The 20515-nt window shown below is 44.4% G+C and overlaps 1 protein-coding gene across 5 annotated transcripts in view; it reads left to right on the top strand.

The window, feature by feature from the left end:
- Nucleotides 1-20515, top strand: part of P2RY6 (pyrimidinergic receptor P2Y6) — a 514342-nt gene that overhangs the window by 467608 nt on the left and 26219 nt on the right. Inside the window, exon 3 of one of the 5 annotated variants that reach the window (XR_011284150.1) lies at nucleotides 6669-7002. The exons of the other annotated variants lie outside the window; for them this stretch is intronic. The gene's annotated coding sequence lies outside the window, so the exon portion shown is untranslated. Of the gene's footprint in view, nucleotides 1-6668; nucleotides 7003-20515 lie in introns of those variants that run through there. 5 annotated transcript variants of the gene reach the window in all.

Consider the following 20515-nt stretch of genomic DNA (forward strand, 5'->3'; position numbering starts at 1 on the left):
AACAAATGTTTTATGTTTTGTTTTGTTTGTAGATTTATTGGAATATGGAATGGGTCTGTTTTGCAACAGGTTGAACATCACTACGTGATGAAAACAATTAAGTGCCCTGAAGTCAGCGCCAATGAGAAATGTGATTAACATTAAGTTGATGGTATTTGTATTAATATTGGTCCTAGAAACACATTTATAGTGTTGGCACACTGCTTCTCCCTGAAAAGAGATACTGATGAAGGCACAGTCTGAAAATACATAATATGCTTTGTTTTCAAAAAATGAGCAAAGGTGAAAATGATAACTTGATTTCCTTATGTTGTTATGCAAACAGATTAGTATAGATAGTTTTGATTGATTTTTAGAAAAAGGACTCATGCAAGTAAATCACTAAAATATTAGTTTTAAGCATTAGTATATGATGTGTATTTTATGAACATTAAAATATGTATATTTTTTTTAAAATCCATGTTTTCCAACCTAAATTTATGGTAAATAGGTGAATGTGATCGTGTCAGGAGGATGCCTAGCACTGACCCAGAGTGTGAAGGGAGGAAGCTGTTATTGTGGAATTGTGTATACACTATACTGTCTATTGTACAGCATTTGTCTCAGGAGGATAGCTTGGGGGCAACACGCTTGCCTTGGAAGCAAGACGACGCAGAGCAACACAGGTTCGATCCCTGGGTCCGCGCCTAGAAACCTCTGATTATTAAGTGCGTTATAAATAACTTATTATTATGGCTTCGAAGCACTGTGGGATGAAATTGCCTTTGGAAGACCACAGTCTGTGCAAGCATGGAATATTTTGTGACTCAGCTGTTTTCTATGGGTTGCAGTTCAAGAGGATGAATGGGTATTACAAGTAGTCGATCAATCCCTAGGGCAACTGTCTATAGTTTAGGGCGCTGCTATACTTCACGTGTAGAAGACATACACACTCAATAACATGCAGACAAGCCAAAACAGCCTGCAACCCTGCACTCCCACCACTGGCCTATTGCATACAGATCCCATTTCAATAGCTCACACTACACTTTCCGCTCTCTCTCTCTCGCTCTTTCGCTCTTTCTCTCCCTGTCCCCCTCCCCCACCCCATCTCTCTCCACCTCTCTCTCATGGATACATTGAAACCTATGTGCAGCAAAGCAAGCATCTGTGAGTTGGTATATGAGGGGAAGGGTTAGCCAGTCTACAAACTCCATTAAATTACCATAAGCAACAACTAAGGGTTATGGGAGGCAAGAACCTTTTGTTCAGTGAAAGGGCTACATGAAATTTGGGGGTGCAGACACCAATTGTACCTTGCTTAGCATGCTGTTTGGCAGGCTGAGAGATGCTTCAAGCTCACTCTACCATGCTCATTTATTGTGCTCAGTGGCCTGCTGGGAATTCTGCGTTGGCGTTTGTCTGGCGTTCGTCGGCCACCGGTCTGGGCAGGGTCTAGAATCCTATATTATTTCACCCAAGCTCTTCTCACACAGTGCACAGTGAAACTTCACCATCACCACAGACACAAACTCAGCAGGTTTTGACGGTGCACCAGGCCTTCGGGATTGCAGTGCACCAGGCCTTCAGTATCAGCGATGCTGCAACCATGATGAAACACAGAGCCGAAACAATGGAGGTGGGGTGTGGATTCCTCAAAAATGTGCAGCACCCTGGTGTAAAAAAAGGGAGAAGAGAGGTGCGGCAGCTCCAGGGTGGTGAAGAGTGTGTTGGCAGTAACAGACAGGGGCCATTTCCTTACTTGTCGGCCAGCTAAAATGATTGGAGCAGGGCAGATTTGTCCAGACTCTAAGGGATGTCGTTCCAGGGATATGCTGTGCATATGCACAAGGTGTGAGATGTTCGCTCCAGGGTGTGTCCTGGAGCGAGGGAAGGTTCCACCTTGCCCATTAAGTGCTATTTACACTACGGAAGAGAGGAAAAGAGGAGAGGGGATGTGGGGCATGCATATACACTTTTTATATACTGGCATATGCTGTGGGCAAAGTCATCATGAAAATGCATTGTGAAATGGTCCTCCGCACTGTTGGTGAATTGCATCTGTTGGGTTTTTTCATGTACTTCCATTCAAAATTGATTGTCAATTGTGTGGCATTTTACCGGTATCTGGTCATTTCATCCAGTGTAATACCATCGACTGCCTTTCCATCTAAAAAATTGCATTAAAAAAAAAAAAAAAGCATTGAATGCATGTTTTTTTTTTAAGGTAATGGGTTTTAAAGGGTAAAAAAAGAGGGGTTGGGACCCCCCCATTAAACATTTTTTTAAAATAAAAAATGCATTTGATGCATTTTCTTTCCATGCATTTCATTTGATGGAATGGTTGGTTGATGGTAAGAATTCGATGGAATGACTATAAACCCTTTTTACCCATTATTTAACAGAAAGTGTTATAAAAAGCACCATCTTAACCCATTATTTAAAATAAATTATCGCCCTTGTTTGGTTTGGGCTCCCTCACTGTGCTTTGTCGCTCCCGCATACTATACACACACACTTACACCCATCCAGTTCAGAAATTCACCAGTCACCACTGCTACTCATTAACCATTTCGAAAACTCACTCAACACGGTCAAATAGAATAGACAAATATGCAGCACATCCTAGCACAGCACACAGTGATGGCTAGTGTTCAAGGTCGGTTATCTCTGCTGATAGAAAGTTGTGTAAACGTGCTATACCGTTTTTTCCTGGTATCCGACTATGACTCACCATAATCCAAAGCCATGTCACAATCGCATCGAGGCGATGTACAAATGCTAAATAACATAACCTAAAAGCATTTGCTAGGGGTGTGCTGCTATCGTGTACCAGTAATGTGCTCTCACCCTAAGACAGCGGTATGATGTTCAGGCCCGGCTCCGCAGGGTGGCCAGCGGGCCAGGCCCCGCAAGGCCATCCCCAATTCCCCCAGAAAGGAGGCCTTGAATGTGGGACCCGGGGGAGTGGGCATTTCACCCTAAATGTGTGGCAGCAACCTCAGAGAGATTAGCATTGTGGGAGGCTGCACTGCAGGAGGCCCGGCCAGGATTTGTTTGCTTGCACTGGACAATGATCTATGCCGCCCAGCCATGGAAAAACAAATGACCAGAGAGATGAAGGGCTGTTTACACCTCTAAGTGAGGTAGCACACTTACTCAAGCAGGTTGCCTACAACTATTTCCTCAAACCTAAAATCACAAAGTTGGCTCCTGTAATTGAAAGTATTAAATTTTTTGTGGGAATATAGCGTTTTTTCACATCATGCTTAATAAAAGGCTTAACTATATCAAACAATAAATGACACGATGTTGCCTGTACACAGATTTCTGCAGAAGGTGCATCGACTGGGGTCTGTAAGGGTATGGAAGAAGGAAGCTTGCACAAAGGTGGAATGGTGGTGGTTATAAACTTTAATTTGTGCATAAAAAGGCCCACATTATCCCTATCTTCTATGAGGGGTTTCCCTGCCTCAACACGAATACTAAAGGGTCTGACAGAATGCCTGTCAAATCAAGCTCCACCGCCCTGTGTCACAACCTATTTCTATCCCTCACACTGCAACTAACGGATAATATAACAAAGTTCCTACTCCAGGAGAAAGTCTCCCTTCTCCTGATGCTCGGATAGTGTTTTAAAAGAATGTTCTCTTGTAACAAGAATGCCAGGGTGAATGACTCCCTTCCCCTGACTTGCGGGTTTTACACAGCCTTTATATAATTTCCATGTCCAGGAGAATGGCTCCCTTCTGCTGGTATAGGTCTATAAAGAGTCCGATAAAGCCAGTGGGAATGACTCCCTTGCCCTGGTGTCTCTAGCACAACTCCCAGTTCGGGACCAGGAGAATGATTCCCTTCTCCTGGTATTTCTTGGCACAGTTCACAACAAGGCCACATGGAATGACTCCTTTCCCCTGGCGACTTTAGAGTTTGTCCCAAGACCTTTATCCCTTTCCACTGGAGCTTGACTACATTTTCCTGGTGTTAAAAAAGTTCTTTCTCACAATCTTCAGCTTGATGTACACTTTGCTTTGGTGTTAGCAAGTCCCAAATCCTTCTTTGTTGATCACTCGCCTTCGTGCTACCACTGCGTCAAGGAAGTTCTCCTTGCTTTCTCGGTTCCCTTTTCTTGGGGTCCCAGACCCTTCTCTGGGGGGTCAGTGGGCTTATTACCGTCATTGCAACAAGGAAGCTCTCCTTGGATGCTTGGTTTCCAACAGTTAGGTTTTCCGACCCGTCTCTGGTGGTCAGTGGGCTTATAGCCACCACTGCGACAAGGAAGCTGTCCTTGGATTCTTATTTTACAATTGTTGTGGTCTCTGACCGATCTCTGGTGGTCAGTAGGATGAGGAAGCTTCCCTCTGATGCTTGGTTTTGTACTGGCTGGGGTCATAGACCCATCTTTGGTGGTTAGTGGGTTTATGGTCACCACTGCAATGAGGAAGCGATGCTGGGTATACAAGTGTTAGGGTCCCGACCAGTCTATCTTCCACCCCGTATCACCTCCGGGTCTCTCGCACCTCCAGTTACCATCGGAGGGATTTCAGCATGCCACTGCGACTGGAGGTTCTTCTCTCAAATGCACCAGGCTTCTCTCTCTGGTTTTCTCACAGCACAGCAGAAGCTCCACTCTCTGGAATGCTGCTTGGCTCTTCTCTCCTGGTTCGCGTTTGGATCTACAACAGTTGGACCCATGGAGAACTTCTCTGCTCTTCTGACTCTGGCAGGGACGTCACTTAGGGGTTGCCAGCGGTCACATTTGCGACCCCTGAGGTCTCACTTGCTACCCGTGTGGCTCCCTTGCTACCACTAAAAGTTTTCTTTTTTACTAATTGAAGCTCCTGGGCTGTGGCCAATGCCATGTGGCTCTTTGTTTCTAGAGTGTCTGGCTTTCTTGTTCAGGCTTCTTAAACAAAAACAGGGGGTTCCACAAGTGTAACACTTTGAGCAGTGACCCTAAATGAGAAAGAATAGGAATAACAAATTAATTGTCTTTCTGGAATTCTATGAAATAACTGCTAGACTCATTAAAGGTTTATTTCAGACAGATCACAGGGTGTGAATCACTGAGTTAGTTTGTTTGTAAAACACCTCAAATTCACAATGCAGACAAAATATTCGAAAAAGCATTTCCAGTAGAATAAGCATCAATTTCGGACTATGTATTTTGCTTCTCGCCAGTTGCATTTATAGCATGTTTTTTTCAGCCGATACATATGGTGATCCATTCTTGTATGAAATGTATATCACGTTACAGGGATATTGACACCATATTTTTCATAGTGTACTTAGGAATACTGCTATGTGATGCCACTTCCTGCTTTGTCAAGGGGTAAACGGTTGTGTTCCATCGCTTCTTGTGATGTCACTTCGGGGTGGGTTCAAATGACTTCACTTCCTGTGATCTCACCAGAGGACAATGATCGTTTGTCACTTCCGCCACCCGTGGCATTTTGGTGAAATGACTTCCCTGGACTCTGGTCTGCCCACAGTGTTTGAAACTCCCACTGGTTTCTGCACCTGTTGCCTCTCCCGGTTGGGTTTGACAACAGGGTAAGTCGTTCCTCCATTTTTTTGGGAGTTTTCCTCTTTGGAGAATGGCAAGAGTCTTTTGTCTGTTTTACTGAGTTGATCTCTATGCCTCCTCAGGACTTCCTCATTCTATTACTACTGGCCCTTACAAGTTTCAATAAAGCATCTGATTATCGAAACACGTGTAATCACAGAGGGGACTCTTATTTGAAGAAAAGAACAATTAAATCCATTTACATTGAAAAATTGAGAAAACGGCTGTCTTTTTTTTCTCAAAGGTATATGGGCGCATGGGTAATATGTTTTAGTAACCATCTGGAATCACTTACTAATCAACGGAGTTGAGGAACCAGATACTCCGAGGTTACCCCTCCATGCAACCGGACACAAGGAAACAACGAAAAACTAATTCAAAAGGGCACAGAGATCCAACCTAAGGAATACCCACCCTGAAAGGTTCCTCACCTTTTGTTATTTTGGAAATAAGGTGGTTGTAGCCCAGAATATACTTCCTCATCCCCAAGAGGGGAGCCCTTCCCTGGAAGGACCTTCCGCATGTTACTACCCCAAGGGGGAATATTGGTTAGCGGTCACAGCTCCCTAGCTTTACAGGGAAGGGCTTTTCCATGTGGAGAATTGACGTTATTCAAAGATTCGTCACAGGGCCCTTACAAATAACATTGAAAATATATATTCTTCTGCATTGACAACTGAAGTATAAGTGAAGAGAATAAGGTTGGACGTAACAACAATGTAATTCTGAAGGGAAGATTAGTAAAATCAAAAATTGAATGCAAGGCTTTCAATTAAACATTACCACTAGCATTACGTTGCACAGCATTCCATTTCATCCTGCTTTACTATGTCTGTGCCATTACAGAAGGGGACAAGCCATTAGCAAATGACTCTTCGTTCTGCCACCAAAAGGTGCAGTTCAGTCTCGAAGGCTGGGCCATGTACCCTCTGCACTGGAACACAAGCAACCACAGGCCTATTAAGGCCTTGTAGTCTAGCAGTTTAGGCAAGGCTGCTCACTTTAGTGGCAGGGCCACGGTTGACTTGCAGACAATGGTATGGAAGGCTGACCAGAGCAATGCCAGTTTTTATGATTGACTATGAGACTTACAGCCATCCTTTTTTTTTGTTTTGCCTACTAGGTGTACGCCAGAACTCTTGCAGTGGAGCACAGATAGGATGGAGACCGGATGTGAGGGCAACACACATCCTACGGGCGATTTCGTCATTTACCCACCCAATTACTAGCCATGGCTAGGTGAAGGCCTTTGGCATTACTATCATCTACCGGCCCCTCACTGCCAAAACATACCCTTTGGAAACTCGTTGAGCAAGCTCTAACACAAAGTAACATCAATCCCTGTGCTGTATAGGACCTGGCAATGTTATAACTAAGGATTTCTTTGAGTGTTTAATAACTTAATTGCCTCTGTAAATGAGCTCCTGGTGTGATTAAAAAATTTGTGTACATCTTCAGCCAATTCATTTTATAAGCAATATCTGTGTCAGTGCCTCTGTTCCTTCCCCGAGAGTCCTGTGTAAAACAAGCAATCACAAAGCCAGCAGTTTCAGCTTGTGTATAGTTGTCAGATAGACATCTGCCAGGCAGTGACCTCATATGCCCAGGTACACGCACTGTTTCCATTTTATGGCCAGGTGTTGGCCTTGTGGCAGTGTCTGGCAAAAGCCTATCCATGTCTAATCAAAAGCCAAAGTTGTTGGCTTTGCCAATGAATGTTGGTTTCAGTTTGGCTCCCTATGTGAAAGTGTATATGCCCAGATGTGGGTTCTTCATTTGCTATGCCTAGGGAATTAAGCTGCACCTCACTGAGTTGGTCGAACAAGACCCCACCTGAAAATGACACGGCAAGGATGGCAAGTATGGACCAGTTTCAAATCATCTTCTCATGAGTACTTGCCAGTCGAGTTCCGACCTAAATAGAATGTATCTTTGTTTGTATGGAAGCCTCACCTGAACTGCCAGAACCTTTCATGATTCAAACTGATAAGAACTGAATTGGTAACCTCATACTGTTTGAGTAACAGGGTTTGCATGCAAACAGAATGTAAATCCTGGGTGCTGGGTATGTAGGCAGTGCCGGAGATGCTAATTATTTGCTATTTGCTGTGGGACCCCACCAGTGATGTAGGTTGGGACGATAGCCCGCCCCCACAATAAACATTTGCCTCTTAGAAGATTAATCATGAACACATGGAAAATAACACAAGAGAGGAGTGTTTTCATTAATGTTGCAGGCAAAGTTAAAAGGTGTACATCTTTTAAACTGAAAACCAATATTTTAATAATTCCTAAATAGTGCAATCGGGGGGGGATTTAACATTTGGACAAGTGGCAAATACCCATGCTCCTTGCCCCCTGATCTTCCCTACTCCCCCCAAACACAGCCAGAGATGCACAGTCCCTCCTAGTGAGGTCTTATCTTTCTGTCTCAGAGGCAGATTATTTACAACAGGAAGTGATTAGAGATGAAAAAAGGTACCAGGAAGTTACCATTGCTGTGGCACTTCTTTCTCAAAATAGTATATGGTGTGATTGTTGGGTGATTAAAAATTAAGGGGATGCAGAACAAGCTGTGTGAAACAATTACCTTGTCATGCATTTCATTTCACTTTGTCTGTTATGATATCTTTTGTAAGCTCTCATTATTTTCTATTCTGGAGCTTGTAGGATTCCACTCAGGATAAGGAAAATAAAGCTGCAATCGTAGGGGGTCATTTTCCAAGTCAAGCGGTGTGGAAATAGTGGCGCTAAAAGCATTTATTGGCACTTTTTATGCACTGCAGTATTTTATATGATTTGGCGGGCAAAGTTGGAGAGCAGATTGGATTTAAAAAGTTTGCCTGCTGTTACAGGTCCCCCAGCCGAATCCGATTGGTTTTCCACCAGCATGTATTTTCATGTTGGTAGAAAACCAATATGTTCCTATGTAATCCGCCTGACCTTTTATACCCTGGTAAAAGCAGGCAGATTAAAAAAGAAACCATTATGGATGGATCCCACAATCGTTCATTGTGGGAGGGATTTAAACTCTTCCAGACACGTAGTGGAAAAGTGAAGATCAGAGGCGGTATTTACCAGTGCCTTATGCTTCACTTTACCAGAACTTTGTAGAAACAATGAAAATTGCATGGAGGGGCCCTTTTATAAAAACTGAAAACAGGAGTGGTCCCCTCTGTGCAATTTAGGATTCAAAACTAAATGACTCCCTTACTGTGTTAATGAGCACATTTCCATAATGAGGAATACATTGTCAGGTTTGTTTATCATGTGGCTTTTTAAAATAATTGTAAACCATTGAGTATTATTTTAGGTATTTAAAACCAAACTTCAACACATATTTGTACCAACCTGACCCTGCATGGTCAAGTATCTAAATTTCAAGCTACGCTCAAATCCTGGCTTTACCACTTAACCAAAGTGTGTGACCCTGGGCAAATCATTTTATCACACTGTCCCTTACCTGCCAAAATCAGGTGCATCTAGAAGGCATTCAGTTCACAGTATAAACTATTTAAAAAAAAGCCACACTCATGGTTTAATTTGTATTTATTTAGTTGTATTGCGCACCTTGCCCAAAGGCTTACGGGCGCATGTTTATGGAAGTTACAAGTTGCAGGCAATAAGGAACAATATACAATTGCAGGTTATAAATACATCAAGATCAATGGATAACAGTTAATAATAATGATGAAAAGCAAAGTATATGTACAGTTACGGGAAAAATATACAAAGAAGCACTACAGCTGCCATTTTCAGGCTATATTTACCTCGAGGTAGGTAGGGAGAAGCACCTGTGCAGATAGTGCACATCTGAGATAAAATATAGACATGTGAAGGGACAGCTGAGAGCGGTCGGAATCTCACCACGGGTCTAGCAGCTGAGAGGTGCCAGGGTTGCTACTGAAGCATCCTGTTCGCGTAGCCAAAGTTTAGTGTTTGCTTTAAATGAGTGGCAAAGTGGAATGTACCTTAAGGCGTTGGGCAGGGAGTTCCAAAGCTTGGCGGCCAGGACGGGGAAGCTTGACCCTCCGGCCGAGCGGAGCTTGAAGCTGGGGATATCCAGCGTGTATGCCTGGGAGGATCTTAGCGGTCTTCAGGCTGTGTGTTGCGTGAAGCGAGATGCTAGGTAGGCAGGAGCTGTATTATTCTGAGCCTTATGAGCAAGTACGAGTGCTTTGAGTGAGATGCGGTGGGTAACCACTGTAGGTTGCGTCTGGTGTTGGATATGTGACTTTGTCTAGGTATGTTGAGTGCTGCCCTTATGGCGTTGTTTTGCGTGATCTGGAGTTTGTCAATGTTTCTTTGGCTCGTCCCTAAGTATATGGCATTGCAATAGTCGATTTTCGACATAATGAGGGTTCTGGCGAGTGTCAGACAGTTGTCTGTTGTCAGGAAAGGCCGGCAGGCCGTAATCAATTTGCAAGTGTAGGATGATGCAGATACAACTGCGTTAATTTGTCGATTGAGGGATAGTGTGGAATCCAGGTATATACCTAGTGTTTTGGTTACATTGGCCTCTTTATTATCATTACCGTCAATGGAGAAGGATTTATAGTTGGGGTCAAGTTTAGTGAGTTTAGTTTGCGTGCCAAGGATGATTAACTCAGTCTTATCATCGTTGAGACAGAGCCCATGATTAGTCATCCAGGCCTGGATAACGGTGTAGATGGTGTTAAGAGAATTGGAATCCGTTACGTAATCACCAGTGATAGGGATGAGTATCTGGTTGTCATCCACATAATTAGTTTAGGAGACACCCAGATAGTCAAGGATATGGTTTCGTGAAAACGTTATAAAGAGTGGGAGATGCACAGGATCCTTGAGGGACTCCACAAGGGACGTGGGCTGGATTGGCTGCAGCTAGAGGAGAGAAGACCCTCATGGTTCTGTTGGCGAGGAATGAGCTGATCCAAGAGGTTGCTGCGTCGGAGAAGTAGGCGGCAGTTTTGAGATGGTGACAAAAGATTTGATGATCGACCAAATCAAAGGCTGCTGAAAGATCAAGAAGGAGCAGGAGCACCAGTTTGCCCTTGTCTTTCAGGTCCTCGATTTGGGTTTTTAGATCTAGTAAGGCTGTCTCTGTGCCATGCCTGGGGCGGAACCCGGATTGTCTAAACCCGAGTAGATTGTTGAGTTCGAGATACTCCTTGATTTGGAGGTAAGCCGCGCGATCAAGGATTTTAAGCAAATAGGGCACCGCAGTGATGGGCCTGTAGTTGGAGGGATTACTGGGGTCAAGATTAGGTTTTTTAATTAGGGGTATAACCCATGCATCCTTTAGGTTGTCGGGCACAGTGCCCGATTCAAAGGAGGCATTAATGCATGCTGTGATGAATGGGGAGAGCTCAGGTGCAGCCTCCTTTATGATGGCTGCCGGGCAGGCATCAGCTTGGCAGTTGGAGGGTTTGAGCTTGGTTATAATGCTTTCAACATCCTTGATAGTAAGGGGTGAGAAGCTGAATGGTTTAAAATTGTGTTTAGGAGTGGGGATTCTATGAATCTGGGTGACTCTAGTTGAGTCAGAGAGGTAGCTTTTTTTTTTTTTTGCGTTAATTTTGGCTTGGAGCATGGCAATTTTGTCCAACAAGGCTTTTTGAATATTAGCGCACCAAGCAGTGTCTGGCGTGCACGCATCAAGAGGAGCAATAGGAGACTTGAGTATCTTGAATAGTTCTTTGGTGTTAGATTGGGGTTGGGTAATTCTATTATTGGATACTTCTTTTTTTGCAATGAAGATGGCTTCCTTGTAGGTGAGTGAAGCTGAGGTAGGTAGTTTTTATTTACTAGGGAAGGCGCGCTTTTCCAAAGAGCATCAGCTTTTCTCTTTTGTTTGCGCATGTTGCGTAGTTGCGGCGTGAACCATGCATTCAGATGGGTCCGTGGTTTTTGTTTGCGCAATTTGATTGGTGCAATGGTGTTGAGAGCTTTTATCATGATGCGGTTGTAGGTATCTACTAACGCTGTGGGGTCAGAGCAAGTCTCAGATGCCGAGTTCAGTAAAGGGAGTATGCGAGGTAGGAGTTTCTCTGCTGTGATGTCTTTTTTGTTCCGTGTGTAAGTGGGAGGGGCGAGGCTAGGTTTGTCTTCTGGTGGGCTAGAGTTAATGGAGAATGAGATTATATGGTGGTCAGACCAGGCGCAAGGGATTATAGTGAAATCGCTGAGATCACAATTCATGTCAGAGACCCAGTCAAGAGTGCGACCCTTGATATGGGTGGGCTCATTGATATGTTGTGTGAGGCCAAAGTCCATCAGTACATTAGCTAGGTCAGCGGCTTTGACGTCGTTCTTGGCATGATAGCCCAGGTTGAGGTCCCCCAGAATAATGATTTGAGAGTTGGGCTTAGAGTTGGTTGCTAGAGTGGATGAAATGTCTTCAACGAAAGAAGAAGTTGGGCCAGGAGGCCTGTAGATGAGATGGATTGTGGCTGTGTGATTGGGAGACGAAGGCAGTTTGAGAGATAGTTATTCCGCTGAAGGTAGCAGAAGGCTATTAGTCATTCTAATATTAAGCAAGCTCTTGAATATGCCGGCTAGGCCACTACCTTTAGTTTGGTTAGTATCCCTGTCACACCTTATTAGGGAGTAGTTGTCTGGGATGGCCAGTGTTAGAGTAGGGCCAGAGGCCCCATGCAACCAAGTTTCTGTGACTGCAACACACGGGCAGCACATGTTACAGGACCTGCCAAGAACACACAGGCAACTTTCATGGAAAATATCAGTCCACGTTGTTGAACAAAATTGTGAAATGCAATAGCAAATCCAAGTAAACACGTTTGCATATTATAACTAGTATATAAACAATATGGACCGGACAATGATGTGCAGAGGCATGGCAGGGGAGCAAGAGCTCCTCTTCCCAGCCAAGCGCCACTGGGAGTGATACCAGGGGGCTGGAAACCACTCAGCCTGCATTGTCTGCCTCCTGATCCCACTCCCCCCCCCCCACCCCAGCGCTCTCTCCTGCATGCCAGCACTCCCTTGCGCACTCAACCCAATTAAAATGTTCTGCAAAAATGCAACAACAAAATAAAATGTCGTGCTTTGACATGTCATATTGTAAGAAACAAAATGTCCTATTTCTTGCTCCAGTATTCTGGAAGTGGGCCCAATCTTTTACAATGAGATGGCAGGACCACAAGTTCCTCCTCCGGAGCCTGCTGGGAGTAGCCACAGTGTTCAGGGTGGCATTGTTGAGTGCACACCATCTGAAAAGGAGCAAAGACTGGGGGCCTCGCTGCTCAGTCCTCACAGAGGAGGAGGAAGCATCACCCTTGATTTTCCCTTCTTTTAGGATCCCCTCCTGTTTGGTTCCTGGCACCTGTGCAGGGTGGCCGACCTCAAGCAGTCCTTGCACTGCAGTTTAACATTGGCTTCAGCTGAACTATATGCACCTCACCGGCTCCACAGCTGAGTCTGTGTTACCAAGATGCAACGGCTTCTCATGGCTTCCATCTAACTGCCCACGTGAACATGTAGAGGCAACCAGCAGTTCCTCTTTGATTCTGATTTCTCGTTCAATGCTCAAGTCAATGCCACCATTAAGAATGTTTTTAGTTCCATCATCGTTGCGTGTGCTAGGTCCTTCCCCGTATATCCTCGCCCCACGGGATCACCAGCTTCAGAGCAGTGATTCTCTTTTTCACATAGACTATTGCAACAGAGTTTATAGTAGAGTACAAGATAAACCTTCGGCAAATTCCAGAAGTCCCAGAATTTGACTGTAAGACTCATCCGTGGACGTAAAAGGACAGATTGTGTTTCCCTGCACTGAGGCTATTCTACTGGTAGCCTGTCAAGTAGAAAGTTGAATTGAAATCCCTTTGCCTGGTGCATAAAGCACTGAACCGTTGCCACCTCCTGGCTTTCCAAGCTCAATGACCCCCTACAGGACTACCAGAAGCCTATTGTCCATGTTTGCCTTTGATGCAAATGCTATGCAATATTGCATCACACCAGTGAAGAGACTTTGTAGTGGAGTCTCTTTAAGGGTTGTGTGCCAAAAATAGCCTGTCGGAATGGGTCTGGTTTCCTTTATCGAGCATCAAATTCTCTATTTGCATTGCCATGCTTATAACCCTACAGGTCATGTATACACAGCAAGAGCAGAAATGTCTTACTCACCCAACTACTCATTAGGTGCTTTCTAAAGAGCCAGCTCCATTGGCTGGCCCGTCCTGTCCGCTGCGTCTGTTGCGACGTCTGGATTTTTGCGTAATACTGTTTGTGATGCTGTTTAGACCGGAGCTTGGGATCCAGCTGGACCATCCTCTGTGCCGTAAGAGCAGACGCATGCGGAGTGTCTGGCTCAAACCACAGCCTCTCTAAGAAAACATTATGCATTCACTCCCTCAGAAAAATCCATCCAGTGTGGGTCTCCGTCCAGTCCGGTGCAGAAGGTATGGAGAAGCATCTTGCCAGTTTTCAGATATCTTGTAATTCTATTGACCAATGTACTGTGAGCTCTCTTAGGTTCATGAAGTACAGGATTTGTGTTTTTTCTGACCTGGCCTCAGGCCTCGATTGCTTTATTTTCTGATGTTCTTGACGTTTTCAATGTTACTGTGAAACATTTTGAGATATGGAAGTTTTTTTTTAACACATTATTCTTTAAAAAGCCAAATTCTAAAAAATAAATGTCTCATCCAGGGTTTAAGTCACTTCCTTATCTTCTTTCTGGTGTATTTGAAAAATGACCCAGTATCCTGATCTCGCCTGGCTGAAGATCTAGCAAAGTTTGCTTTATAGGCTACAAAGTTTGCTAAGTGTCAGATGTTGGATGGCATTGGGTAACACTTTATTTATTTTTCATTGTTCTCGTTCAGGTGTCTTTGAAAGCGATTCATTTCACTATTGTTCTATGCATACAATGAGCTTGCTCTCCAGGGAATATGGGTTCGTGATGGGCCAATTAAGATGTCCTGAGGCTAGTCGCTTTCATTATTACAGCCATCTACCGTACCCCACTATCTCTGTAACCACATGACCCAGAAGGTGCACTCCTCTCCCCTTCAAATGTGGAACGTTTTACAAAACCATGGACCCCATTACGAGTCTACTGGTAACCCGCCGCCCAGTGTTACCGAGAAATGTCTGCGTGCCTCCAAGGGTGGTAAGATGTTAACGGTGCCGGTGTTTCAGTGATTACTATGCTGTTAGGGGTGTGAACTCCCGGAAGGTCGGACCTGCTGGTAGTTCACTACCCCTACTAGCAGACTCGGAGTTACCCGGTCTGGAAAGAATGACGGAGCTGGTAGTACTGGCCATTTTACTGCCCTTTATTCCAGACTACTTTACTCCAAATGACCCACCATGTGTCGAGAGGATTCTATTAATGCATGATTGTGTGTTTGTATTGTGGCCCTCATTATGGGTCCGGGATTTACCACCGCCTGATTACAACCCTGGCATTCCACGTAGTTGGTGCGGGTAAATGTTAATCCCAATTCCCATTTGAGTCCAGGAATGGTGATCACGGAAGCACCGGCACCATTTCCGGTGCTTCCGTGAAAGTCTGCGGGCGTGTGTCATTCCAGCCGGCAGGTCTGACACTGGCGGGCGGAACCGCACCCACCCGCAGACTCGTAGTTTGCCAGCACCGTTGTTTCCGGACTGGCAAACTTGTAATGGGGGCCATGTCCTCTAATGTATTGCGTGGGCCCATGTATTGACCTTTAGCAGAGGAGGAAGACTTCAGGCTGAGGAATGCATGGATGGATTTTTCATCAGGAATGCTGCTGGAGGTAATTAGCACTACTGTCGGTGTTCTTCCTGAAAATCCACCCAGTTCAGTCTTACACTGATTTTGCTGTCGGTATGTATTCCAACTATACTAGTGTGTGTGTACTGGTTGATAAGAAATGGATAGTGTACAATAGAGGTAAATATGATTGGTGTATATTCCTTTAACGTACGCAAGAGTAAAATCCTATCCTTTTATGCATTACCTGGGTTAAGGGGTGAGTGAGTGGGCATTTCTCATCCCTTAAAATGGCCCCTTGTAAGAAGGGATTCCCTGTATTGAAGGGAATTGTGGACACTGGAAAGGACCTTTTAATAAAAGTATAGCAATTTCAATAAGTCGAAGACCTTCTCCCAAAAATAAACACGAAGGGCATAATAACCGAAAGGGTGGTAAGAATATTACAACCGTGGTACAATCCACTCTGCCAGCGGTTAAGTACTACTACGCACAATTAACACCTTTGGTACAATTATAGGCAGCAAAATTGGATTATCCCCAATAATTCACATAATAGAAGAAAATGCACCCAAGCATTCGCTGTATTTACTGCCCCCGAAATAATACCTGGTTTTAGCTGGTCTTAAAATTTAAGTTGCATCCATACATATCGGCTGCCGTATGACAAATGCGTCTTGTGTGAACAGTAAACGCACATGTGAGGATGGCAAAGTAGTTTGTGCTATTGGTCGCAGGCCAGCCCCAACCATTTAAATATATGTCTGTCTGTATTTCTACTACTCATGGTAATTAACCCTTGTGGTATTTATGTACCTCCTAGAAAACAATGTTCCACTGCCTCGTTTATGTTAACATGTTACTACAATACCACCAAAACTATTGCCACCAGATCGCTAATCCCAACGGTGTGGCATTTTACCACTCGTATTTGTTCTATAATGTGACTTACAATGTGTTGGGGTCAACGCCTCCTTTTAAAGTGCTCAAATAGGTAATTTGCTCTAGGTATATGGTGAACGCAAATAAGCCAACATTTTGAAATGCTCATGATATGCTCTGAAGAAAAGTCATCTGGATTCGAATGTTGCAAATGAAGAACGTCCTTGTTCCATCGACAAATTAATCAAGACTGGATCCAGCTGTCCTCCCTCAGCCTGTAATGTAATTGCAATGGGTTATTTATAACACGCTTAACACCCAGAGGTTTCCAAGTGTGGACCCGGGATCGAAACTTTGTTGCTCCAGATTGTCTTGCTTCCAAGACGAGCATGTTTCCCCTGAACTTTTCCCCCCCTCACCATGGCATTCTAAGTGTGCTCTCAGTATTCTGTCCATCTAATCCCAGCAATACTATTGGAACCCATTCCTGTATCCCCAGTGTTCTGTCATTCACCACTACGATCCTTCTATATAAAGCACTATTGGTGAGGTCTGTTATGCCAGAGGTCTGGGGGTTACTACGAGCTCACCCATTCAGCTCCAAGGGCCCAACAACCCTGCCCCCAGAACAAACGGAGGGCTCAGCCAAAGCAGTTAGACCTGCCATTTATTACAAAAACCAATGGGGATCATACAGGGCATTCAACAATCTCCAGAACCACCATTCCCAAACCCTTGTGAACCCTTTTTGATGCAGAATGTATTGCCCATATAGATCTTACTCAATTGGCCCTTTTTTGTCTGCTGGCTAGCCTGCCCCTTTACCAAGAAACGATCTATTACGTTAATCATCATGTTGCAATGTTGTTAACTTGTTCCTGTTTCACTTCACGTCTGTGTTGCTGAGAACTGTTAGTCTTCCCACTGGGGGTGAATATCCTTTGTCTGGCTTGGCTGCATCCGTGGTTGAGGACCATGAAATCAAGCTCTTCTGGTCTGCAATTATGTGGGTTTATTCCGTTTTTCTGCTGGTGGCCCCATGTCTTTTTAGGTTTGGAATGCGCTGTTTGTCTCTGACCTTAGCTGTGAGCGCTGGCCTTCCTGTTCTGTGCAGCTGGGGTCTGCTTTTCTCTTGTCATGCTGTAGTTTGAGGCCTTATGTGATCTTTGTTATACGTATACTATGATTTCTGCACAGCTGTAATTCCTATAGGTTAGCTGTATGTGGTCCCGCCAGGCTCCTTATGTGATCTTGCAGTTCCATAGGGTTAGTTGCCATAAGCATCTGCAAGCTTGCTCCGCATTGCTTTGTTGCCGTGCATTCAGCGTTTCTACATTTGGCTAATGAGAAAAATAATAAAGCTTTTGACAGTAGATATATGTACATGTCCTCTATCTAGAGGACTGTGTAAGCATGTTCTTTGTGTACATGAGTGTGTTTGTGTGTCATTGTGCATGGTTGTAAGTGTGCTTCATGACTAACGTGGCTATGTCATAGTGTCACCAATAACATCAGCACAGTGGTTTCTTGGCATTTAGTCAATGTCATCCATCGAGGTATTTTGGTCTATGACTACTGTTGAAGCACCTCTATCCATAAAGACATTAACTGGATAAGGTTTAAATGACTGTCTGAGAGAATACCTTTCTGCATAATCTCAATCACTGGTGCTCCTGGGGGCTTTCCGAATAGTGAGTGACTTTGTGCGTTCTTGATTCTTCGGGTCGTCATGTTCATGGGCATGCGGGGTGCATTACTGGGACCATCTCTTCAGTCGTCCCTTTGTTCGACATGCCAACCAAACCTCCACACATTGCCACTCTGGCTTTTGGTAGCTATATCTTCATTACTCCTCCAAGATGTCCATAGTAATTGGCATGGTCATCGAAACTCCACGTCATACAGCTACAGTCCCCTTCTGGGTTGCACCATACCCATTTCTCCCAGTATCTGTTACTGTTGAATGGATTGTTGAATGTAATCATCTCAGGTGGGAACAGTAGACACTCCTTTATCCTGGCTCTTAGGTTATTTCTTTCTTCTACTATTTTGTCCTTTTCTTCTTCCATGTTCACATCCACTAACACTTTCATCCCTATTGTCTTCTCAGTAGTTTTCTGACATTGCGTAATGCAGATCTTAATCACACATAGTCCTACTAATACTAGTATTTGGGCTCCTAGTAATACCATCAGTCCATCTGCTAACTGTGATGGCATCCAGGGCCATATGTATGAAAACCAACGTTGGCCTTTTCCTGTCCCTTTGACTTCTTCCTCCATCTTGGTGTGCGTCTTTGATAGTCTGGTCACTGCTTCTGTCAGTGTGCCATTCTCTCCATTATTTGCAGTACGAACGTACAACATGAACCCCCCATTTTGGTGCAAACTCCTCCTTCCAGTGCTGTGAGGAGGTGTAGAACATATCTGTTCTGGAGTGTCATGGACCCTACTGCTGGGAGCTCTTCTTTTATTCTATTGAAGCCATTTACTGTAGAGTTTATCATCTGCATCAGCTCCCACCTGGTTATCTGCAACCATTTTGCATTTGTATATGTCCGGACAGCTGGAACTACTGACGCGAAAACATCTCTGTCCTGCTGAACAACCGATGCTCATGTGGTACATCGGCTAGTGATGCTTCTGATTCTGATGAGGAATAGTTTCTCTTTTCACTCTACACACTTCTACAAACCGGTTCTTTCTTCCATTTTCTTCTATCAATCTCTTCTTTCTCTTCGTATCCATTTTAGGAAAGCCGTCTATCTTCACATCCTTCTGTGGCACTACCAGTGATGGCATATTGATGTGCACCAACAAGCAAACTCCTCCCCAGTTGGGTGGCAGCTTCTCGTATGCCTTGGACCCACATGCCCAATAGTGGTCAATTAACACTGCTGTGCCAACTTTCATTGCAGAGTGCTTCTCTGCGCACCTACACTCTGTGGTATCTCCAACCCTAACTGCACCTTCAATCTGGTAACATAATGCTAGTTTCTTCAGTGGTTTAATGGGCACCGGTCCAGCTTCATTGTCTACACAGTTGAGCAACTTTGTGCTCACATCCCATTCTTTCAGGCACTTGTTGTTTACTCCTTATACTGTGTTCACTGGTGCTTGTACTAGGGTGTGTGCTTTACTTCCTACTACTCCTGCTTTCCATCTTTCTGTGTATGCCTGGTCATACACAAGCATCTGTGGTTTTTCCCAAAATCCTGGTTCGCCTCCTATTTCCTTGACCACCCGCTCTTCGGGCAGGGTAATTCTTTCAATGTTATTGTTTTTGTCTCTCCTTTCTGTTGGCCATCAGTTACGTATTGTATTGGCTGATCTAATTGCCAGTAATTGTTCATCATGTCCAGAGTCTTTACATAACTGTCCTCCTAGGGGAACGTTGCCTGAGACATCCATCTCGATGTCGCTGTTTTCCCTTGGAATCTTCCTTGGGTTGTAACCAGGGATTGGTACATAAGGCATTGTGCTCTTGCTGCTGGTATTTCAGTCATGGCATAGGGAATTAGTGAGCAGATAAAGCAGCTCTCCACAGTGGTTACTTTACCTACGTTGGTCATGTGCTTGTACCACATATTGTTAGACTCTAGAGCAATATCAGTGAGATATAGGTCCACCCCTCGCATGTCTGTATCAGCACTGCACTTATCTCCCCTTACTGTGCTTACAGTGCTCCCCTGTCCACCTGACATGGTTGTTCCACCTGCTGAAGCTGGGGTGATGTTAGTAGAGGATACAGAATGCCACAATAATGTTAGCATTGCATATGCAGAGCAACTACTACAGCATTTCAGTTTTCCACACACACACAAACACAGAACAGGACAACATTAACAGCACAACTTCCCTGACAGAGTACGTCACAATAGGCCTCAGTAGAATGGTATTTCTTCAAACAGATAAGGTACAGAATAAATAGGCCATGGTTTTATTTTCTTTATTTGACCACAAAGGAATCCAGGAATGAGCTGCCGGGTGCCTTCCAATGCCCAATCACATTACAACACAGAATGGACAAGGGTTCATTGTCTGTTCTGTGTTGTAACAGAATAGGCCACAGCAGTGTAGGTTTGTCCAAATAGAGCTGATCAACATGGGCAAAAGAAGTGAATGTTCCCTCATAAACAAGTCATCATGGACTGAAGGTTTCTCTCGCACAGAAGTCGGCCTTGGCACTGAAACCTTTCTTCAAACAGAAATAGGCTCTCTGGCTGCACTGGTGCAAGGTTGTATTTTGTATTGTATTGTATCGAGGTTTATAACGCGCCGGTAGCCCGCGGGCATCAGGGTGCGGGGAAAGGTCCAGGTTAATCCATTGTGCAAGAGTGTTTCATTCTTTGGTCGGCATGCATGGAAGATGCAAGCTTTTCACTG

Source organism: Ambystoma mexicanum, chromosome 7q (assembly GCF_040938575.1).
Source record: "Ambystoma mexicanum isolate Mex_15411 chromosome 7q, UKY_AmexF1_1, whole genome shotgun sequence".
Lineage (NCBI taxonomy): Eukaryota > Metazoa > Chordata > Amphibia > Caudata > Ambystomatidae > Ambystoma > Ambystoma mexicanum.